At 56.3% G+C, this 7,843-nt stretch overlaps 1 protein-coding gene across 1 annotated transcript in view; it reads right to left on the reverse strand.

Annotated features, from left to right (window-relative positions):
* CAPN5 (calpain 5) overlaps positions 1-7,226 on the reverse strand; it is a 58,228-nt gene extending 51,002 nt beyond the window's left edge. The window contains exon 1 of the mRNA XM_003780877.3: positions 7,097-7,226. The gene's annotated coding sequence lies outside the window, so the exon portion shown is untranslated. The remainder of the gene's footprint in view (positions 1-7,096) is intronic.
* Between the last annotated feature and the right edge of the window lie 617 nt (positions 7,227-7,843).

The raw sequence follows: 7,843 nt of genomic DNA on the forward strand, positions 1-7,843 counted from the left end.
AAAAAAAAAAAAATGCTTAATGTGTGTTTCTGTCCCCATTTCTCCCACACTCAGTGATGGGAGGATGGGGGAGAATGTGCTGCTGGAAAGACAGAGGGCTCAGACCCAGCACAGGCTCTGGCTCCTGGGTTCTGGCGCCAAGGTGGCCCGGCCCCATGAGTCACTCCAGCCAACGCCAAGCTAGCTGGCACCGGGGCTGGGAAATCCTGCCTTCCTCCTCCCCTCCCTTTCCCTTATCATTTCTGCCCTTGTCCAAACCATTCTCCACCCAGCTGAAGATTGATCTTTCTAGCACATAAATCCCATGAGGTTGTTCCTTGCTGGAGATGAAGAGGCCTGAGGGCAGGGCTGGGAGTATGCAAGGCATGAGGTCTCCAGCTGGCCCACGGCAGAGTGGTTCTGGAACTCCGATGTCCCCACAGTTTAAGTGAGAGAAGAGCTAGCGTCCAGGCTGTGTATGGCCCTGACTGAGTCATGAGGCCTGACCCCACAGCTGTTTCTTACTGGGGGGATGGGAAGTGTCTGTAAGCAGAGCGGGCTCAGGAGATGAGCCTCCGAAAGGGGTGTGCCGGCCTATGGGATCCCCCAGGCCTTGGACAGGGACATGAAGAAGCCAAGAACCTGGCCATACTCCTGAGGGTGGGGGCTTCCCTGGGCAGGAGGCTGACAGAGGCTCAGACTCAGGGGAGGAACCCATATCCCAAAACCCCCTCAGTCCTGGTAGCCCAACTCGGGGCTCCCAGCCCAGCACCAGGGCCCACAGAGGGCCATTGTCGGTGGGGATGTTCACTCTCTCACTCCCCCAAAGGGAGACAACCTGGCAAAATGAGACTTGATCAGGTCACTGAAGCCTCCTCTGCCTCACTGCGCTGTGTGACCCTAGGCAGGCCTCCACCCTCTCTGGCCTGCGCGCTCTCACACTGAATCTGAGGAGAAGGACACTACTTGCTCTTTCCCCATCTGGCCGGTTTGCCACTGGGACAGCCTCTTTCCTCACTCCTAGCACCACTAGCTCCCCCAAGACTCAAGGTTTGAAAACTAATGAAATGGGGCCCATTTCTCCAACTAGGAAAGTGAGGTGTCATCCCTTAGCTCAAGCTCTTGCACAACCTTAGAAATGAGCTGTGCTATTCTCATTGCACAGATGGGGGACAGAGGCTCCGAAGGGGAAGAGGATGTTCTGGGCAGAGGGAGGAACCTATTCCATGCCCAAGTGCTGCTCTGCCTGGCCCGCCAGTTCAGTGTGTGTCCCCCCATCCAAACTTCACCCCTGCCTGCTCAATGGGGCAGCGAGGGGGCCTAGAGGGCAGCCTGGTGAAGGAGAGGGAGACCCCAGAACAAGACAGCAACATCTGCTCTACAAGGAAGTGATCTGTTCAGAGGAAAGGCTGCACAGGGGAGGTGGCATCTAAAAAGGATCTCAAATGGTAGAATGCAATTTTGAGAGGTGAAAGCTTGAGGGGGGGAAGGAACATTATAGGAGGAAGAAACCATTAAGTCAAGGCTAAAGGGCAGAGTGCGGGGAGAGGGAAGAGGGAACCGAGGGGCTAGCCCAGAAATACTGCCGTGGCCGGGTGGTGGCAGGCCCTGAAGGCCAGGATAAGAGCTCAGCAGTGTGACAGGGAGTGACAATTCATGAGAGGTCACAGGGAAAGGACATCCAGGTTAGGGGCAAGATATAGGTAGGGAGACCAGGCTGTAGAGACGGCCCCTGAGAGAGAAGGTCCTTGTATGGCCTGGCCTGGCCATGGGGATGAAATAGTGACCCATATGGGGGCAGCGTCCACAGCACACAGGCAGGGGCTCTCTGGGTTGGGTTAAAGTTCTTCCTTAGAGACTCCAGGTGGCTCGCCACCTCCTAGGATGGCAGATCATGTGTCTGGACAAGTGGCATGCTGGCTGCAGTGCCAGGCCCTATGCACTGCTCTGAGCTGTGTCCTGTTCCAGACCATGGTAGCCTTGAAAGCCAACGCCTCCCCCCTATACCCAGGCAGAGGGCAAATCAGAGCCTCAGAATGTCAGGCTGGGCAAGAGACATCCTGTCCACATGCCTATCCTCAGATGGGGAGATGAAGGCCAGGGAGAGGCAGAGTAGTTAACCTCTCTGTACCTCAGATTTCTCATCTCTGTAATGAATGTCTTTCATGCTCCAAAGCTAACCTGCCCACCTCACCCCTACACACTTCTGCTCTGGACAGGACTTGGCCTTGCTATGCTCCATCTACCAAGTGGGCCCCCGGGGGCCCTACCCCTTGTAGGTGATGGTGAGAAAGACCCTGTAGGGCCTATGTTTATTAAATGAATATCTGAAATAAGCAGCACTCTACTCTGAAAGGCCTAGAACACTGTCAAATGCAGAATGGGGTCCAGTCACTGGGGCAACCCATGGGACGTGCCGGCACATTCCCTGCTTCCAGACATCCATGACCTGCAGCTACCATAGGCTCAGGCTGGGCACTGGGGCCAAGGGTGCAGAGCCCTGGGCCCTATCAGCAAGGCTCCCAGGCTGGAGGAGAGACAGACATGGAGAGTGACCTCATGGGGTAAGCAGGGCTGTGACTTGGGAAGGCCAGCAGCTGTGGGCACCTTGGGTGGGAGTCAGGGGCTGAGGATGGCACCTGTGATGATGCTACAGTTGGTGCCTGTGGTAAGCTCAATAATGGCCCCCAGAGATATCCACAGAGTCCCAGGACCTATGAATGTTACTGAATATGGCAAAGAGACCTCATAGATAGGATTAGGGATCTTGAGATAGGGAGATTATCCTGGATTATCCAGGTGGTCCCTAAGAGCAATCGCAAGTGTTCTTATCAGAGGGAAACAGAGGAAGATTTGACTACCAAGGAGGAAAAAGCCACCAGGTAAGGAAGGTGCAGGCCAGGGTAGTGTGGCCACAAGAGCACACTCTCGGCTCAGCGCCTGTAGCTCAAGCGGTTAAGGCGCCAGTCACATACACCTGAGCTGGTGGGTTCAAATCCAGCCTGGGCCTGCCAAACAACAATGACAACTACAACCAAAAAATAGCCGGGTGTTGTGGCAGGTGCCTGTAGTCCCAGCCGCTTGGGAGGCTGAGCAAGAGAACTACTTAAGCCCAGGAGTTGGAGGTTGTTGTGAGCTGTGATGCCACAGCACTCTACCCAGGGCGACACCTTGAGGTTCTGTCTCAAAAAAAAGTGCACACTCTCTACCTGTACATAGGAAGACCAGGATTCTCCCGCTAAGCACACCAGAAGACTCGGCTGAACTGGAGCCCATTAGACTCACATTGCACTTCTCACCTCTAGAATTGTAGGAGAATAAAAGTGTGTTGCTTTCAGCCACCAAGTCTGTGGTGATTTGTTACAACAGTGATAGGAGATGACAGCGGAATGAGGGGAGGCCACCCTCTCTCCTGCTCAGGAAGCCACGGAGTGGGGATGAAGGTACCACACCTTGAATTATTTCAGAGTACAATAAAGTCACCCCACACTTCTGGGTCTCTGTTACTGTTATTAGTAACAAATCACTTGGGCCCCCTCATCCTGACTGGCAGGAGAGGTCGCACAGCATGGGGGCCCCAGGGCAGGGGCTGACTGGGCAAGGCAGGCAGATCAGGCCCACAGGCTCTCAGCCTTCTGTCCACTGTGCCCTGGGCACACCCTGACAGTGAGGGTCAGCTGGGTACAATGGATGATCGGCTTCACTCTGCTCTGGCCACCAGCCCCTTCTCCCACATACCAGGCTCATACCCCACTGTGACAGACAACACAGCCCATGCCCACGGGCCACCAGGCCTCAGATGCTGCCACTCCATACCCCTACCCCTGGGAAAGCTGGGGGCCTCTAGAAACACATATCTGAACAATGTGAACGGGCAGCAGTAATTCAGGCCATTACAGGCTGGTAAACACACCCTCCATGACTTCCACGCCCCAGCCTGAGGGCTGACATCCTAAGACAACCTGATTTGAACCCCAAAGGGACTTGGCCCATTTTGCCTTGGATGAACAGAGAAAGGCAAGGCCCAAGGCCAAAAGTAATTCGGCAGCCCTGCCTAAACAAAGTGAGGCAGCCCCAGGGTATCTCCATCAACCCAGAGTAAGAGGCTGGAGAGGTGGAGCTGGGGCATAGAAGGCCCAGCCTGGGAGACCAGGCAGACAGAGCAAGGTTCTAAGCAGTGAGAAGCAGAAGATGTCTATGGGGACAGGGGTGGGGTGGGAGGGTGGCCAGAGGGGCTCCAAAGGCCCTCACAAGGCCTGAATGCATGGGGAAAGAAAGGGACCCAGGTGTAGTGAGGAGCCCAGCTGCAGACACAGCTAACTGGAAGGGAGCTGTAGACCCTGCCCGCTGCAACTGAAGGCCGCCACTGCCAGGCTTTCTGTACCACCTTCCCAAGGCATACTATGGGTTGCGCTCAGCTGCTCAGTCCCTGCTTCTCCCTCGGAGCCTTGGTCAGATGGAAAGATACAATCCTTCCAGGGCTGTGGCTAAGGGAGTAAGTAGCTCTCCCACTAAAGCCAAGAAGGGCTTCCATATCAATGGGAGAGGCTGTGGTCCCTTCCACCCTTCTCCCAAAGTTAGTGTCTACTTCCCTAAGGAGAGAACTAAGTGATGCTAATTGTTAATTACTATTAATAATAATGGCTACTGCTGGGCAGGTGGGAGGCCAAGGTGGGTGGATTGCCAGAGCTCACAGGTTCAAGACCAGCCTGAGCTGGAGCGAGACCCCATCTCTAAAAATAGCTGGGTGTTGTGGCGGGTGCAAGTAGTGCCAGCTACCAGGAGGCTGAGGCAAGAGAATCTCTTGAGCCCAGGAGTTTGAGGCTACTGTGAGCTATGATGCCAAGGAAAGCAATGAAGTAAGACTCTGTCTCAAAAATAATAACAGCTATCAAACACCATGTACTTGGCAAATTGCTTTCGATGACACTGTCTAATGTAGGGGTCCTCAAACTTTTTAAACAGGGGGCCAGTTCACTGTCCCTCAGACCGTTGGGAGGGCTGGACTATGGGCCCCGGGACGAGTCGGCTGCTAAGCAGGATAAGCAGTGGCAGCAAAAACACCCGGCAGGCTGAATAAATGTCCTTAGTGCGCTCCATGTGGCTCACAGGCCATAGTTTGAGGACACCTGGTCTAATGTAAACATCACCTCCCTCCAATCCCTGTTATTAGGCAGCCTTTGTACCCATTTCACACTCCAGAAAACTGAGACAGAAAGAAGTTCCCTACCTCAAGGTCATAGGCAGATAAGGAGATACAGAACCATCTTCTATAGGTAGGAGAGGCGGGGAAAACCCTCACTGTGCCCACTGGAGCTCCAGAGGGCTCCTGTTTGGGGACTAGGACTATAGGGATGTCCTGAGAAGCCTGCAGGGAATGCAGGGACAGAAAAAGCCAGAGACAGTATTGGTTTGGAGCAGTGTTCTGAATGGCACCCCCAAGAGCCCACAGGCATCTCACAACCACCCTGTCCAACTCTCACCTCCTCAACTTCCTTCAGACCTGCTCCACTCCCAGTGCTGGTCCCTATTTGAGATGGCCTCCACCCACCTCCCCAGTGCTGGGGCCCTGTACAGCCCCTGCCAGCCTCCCACCACTACACCCCTGCTCTTATCAAGGTCTCCCCTCACCTGCCAAGCCTAGACCTGGGGAGGAAGATAAGGAGAGCAGAGGGGAAGGGATCCTTCCCTGCAGTGGCCTCCTCCACCCGGGGCTCAGCAGTAGCCCACCCACTACAGCAGACAAGACAACCCTCTCAGACACACAGCTGATCCATTCAATCCCCAATCCACGACTAGCATTCACTTTCACACCTCGAAGCCTACTCTGCCCTGGGCTTAGTGGATTTTTTCGAGATCCAATCCTCAGACACAGATCAGTCTTTGGTCCTAGTGCTTGGTGGTGGTGGTGGGGTTATCTGTTGATCTATCCACCCCTGCTATCAGAAGAGAGGCTCCTCAGTGCAAAAAAAAAAAAAAAAAAAAAAAACCCACCAGACAGCAGCAGCTGGGCCCACCCTACCAATGCCCGGTTCCTCAGCTGGCCTCAGCTGAGGCCTCCCCACCCCCACCCTAGGACTCTGGGGACAGGAGCAAGAATAAGCCCAAGGACCTGGGAGGTCTAAAACCTTCAGAACACAGTGCTTTCCCTAAGGAGGTCTCATACTCAGAGGGTTGGCTGAGCCTCACCCTCCCAAGCCATCTCTTCCAAGAGGTCTGCCCAGATCTCTCCCTCCCTAGAATCTCTAGAATAGTTGCACTCAGCACTTCTCTCTCTCCAATCTGGGGCAAGGAAGAGATTCTGGCTTCACAACCAAGTGAACCCGGCTTCAATTCAGGCTTAGCAGCCTTGAGAGGGCAGTTCACTTCACCTATCTGTGTCCCACTCTCCTTCATCTGGGCTGAATCCCAACACGTGGACTGAAGCCAGGCGAGAACTTGGCACCTGTTAATGATCTTCTGTCCTACTTCACCTGGGGTCCCCTGGGCCGAGCCCAACCCTGAGAGATGGAGGTGGGAACCCGGGCAGGATCAGAGAAGGCAAAGATCCATTCTGTCCCAAATCCCCCGCCCCCACATGCCCTGCAGCCAAGGAGAAAGGGCCCCTTTCACCTGGCGAGGAGGGCCGGTAAGAGGCACAGGTTCTCTCAGCTGGGGCCTCGGCCCTGCCAGCTTCCTTATGTCCGAGGTTAAGGGACCCATAAGCGGTTGGGGGATTGACTGAACAGAGGAGCTAACGGGGGTACAGTAAAGGGGAATTTTAGGAGGAGGGGAAGAGACAGTCAAGCCCCAGGGTTAAGAGCAGCCCACCACCTTAACACAAGGAAAATGACTCCGGAGCTAGCTGGGGGAAGCTGACAAGGCCCCTAGCCGCAGCGTAGGGTGGGGACCAGCCCCGGGGCGGGGGCGGATTCTAGCCCCCCAGCCCCCGCCCCCTGGGCCTCCAGGCCAGCTAACTTCCTTCCCCACCCCACCCCCTGCCCGCTGGATGCGCAGCCCCCTACACAGGTCCGTGCTTCCGAGGTACTCTCCGGGTTGCGCTGCACCCGCACACACACCTCCGAAACACACACAAACGCGCGCTCGCACACGCCTCCCTCCGCGCCGCGCCTCCTACCTGCCGCGCCGCCGCGGGCCGAGCTGCTCTCCAGAGATGCCGGACACCGCGCGGGCGCTGGGGCGGAGGCTGCACGGGCCTCGGACTCAGGCGGGAGATGCAGCCAGGACTAGCCTGGGGCGGGGGCTCAGGCTCGGATTCCCCGGGTTCGGTTCGGCCCCGCCCGCGCCTCCGCCCATTTGGAGACAGAGGCGTGGCCTCCGCGGGCGGGTGGGCGGGGCTGCGCGCATGCGGGCTGGAGCCGCGCCGTGGGGCGAGCGCGGGGAGGTGGCGTCTGCTCTAGCTGAGAGGTTCTGGCCCTTCTCTGCGTGGTTTGGTCACCGGTCTTCCTCTTTCCCACCCGAGCTCTGTCCGCGGAGGTGGAGCGGTCCTGTGGGCAACACCTGTGAACTGCCTGCTCAGCAGGGGATCGGGCCGAGGCGCAGAATAGGGCTGACCGTGGGCGCGCACCTTGTGCTTACTGGGGTCGAGGCCGGGTGGCTGTGAAAAGGACTTGATGAGGCAGGCGCCCCGCTTTTCTCGGTCTCCTCTTACATCCGCCCTCAAGGTTTTGGGTGGAGGAAGAGGAACCCAGGCCCCAGTGAGACACAGAGAGGGCCCTTGTGGTGCTGTGTTGGACTGTAGCAGGAGGGGGCTGAATCCCAAGCTCATACTTGACTCTCTGGCTCCCAGAATGCCTTAGAAAGGCACCGAGCTTGAGTCTTTTAATCTGTAAGATAGGGCTGTGTGAGAAATATGACACAGAAG

Source organism: Otolemur garnettii, unplaced genomic scaffold (assembly GCF_000181295.1).
Source record: "Otolemur garnettii isolate 467f Iridium unplaced genomic scaffold, OtoGar3 scaffold00001, whole genome shotgun sequence".
In the NCBI taxonomy this organism is placed as follows: Eukaryota; Metazoa; Chordata; class Mammalia; order Primates; family Galagidae; genus Otolemur; species Otolemur garnettii.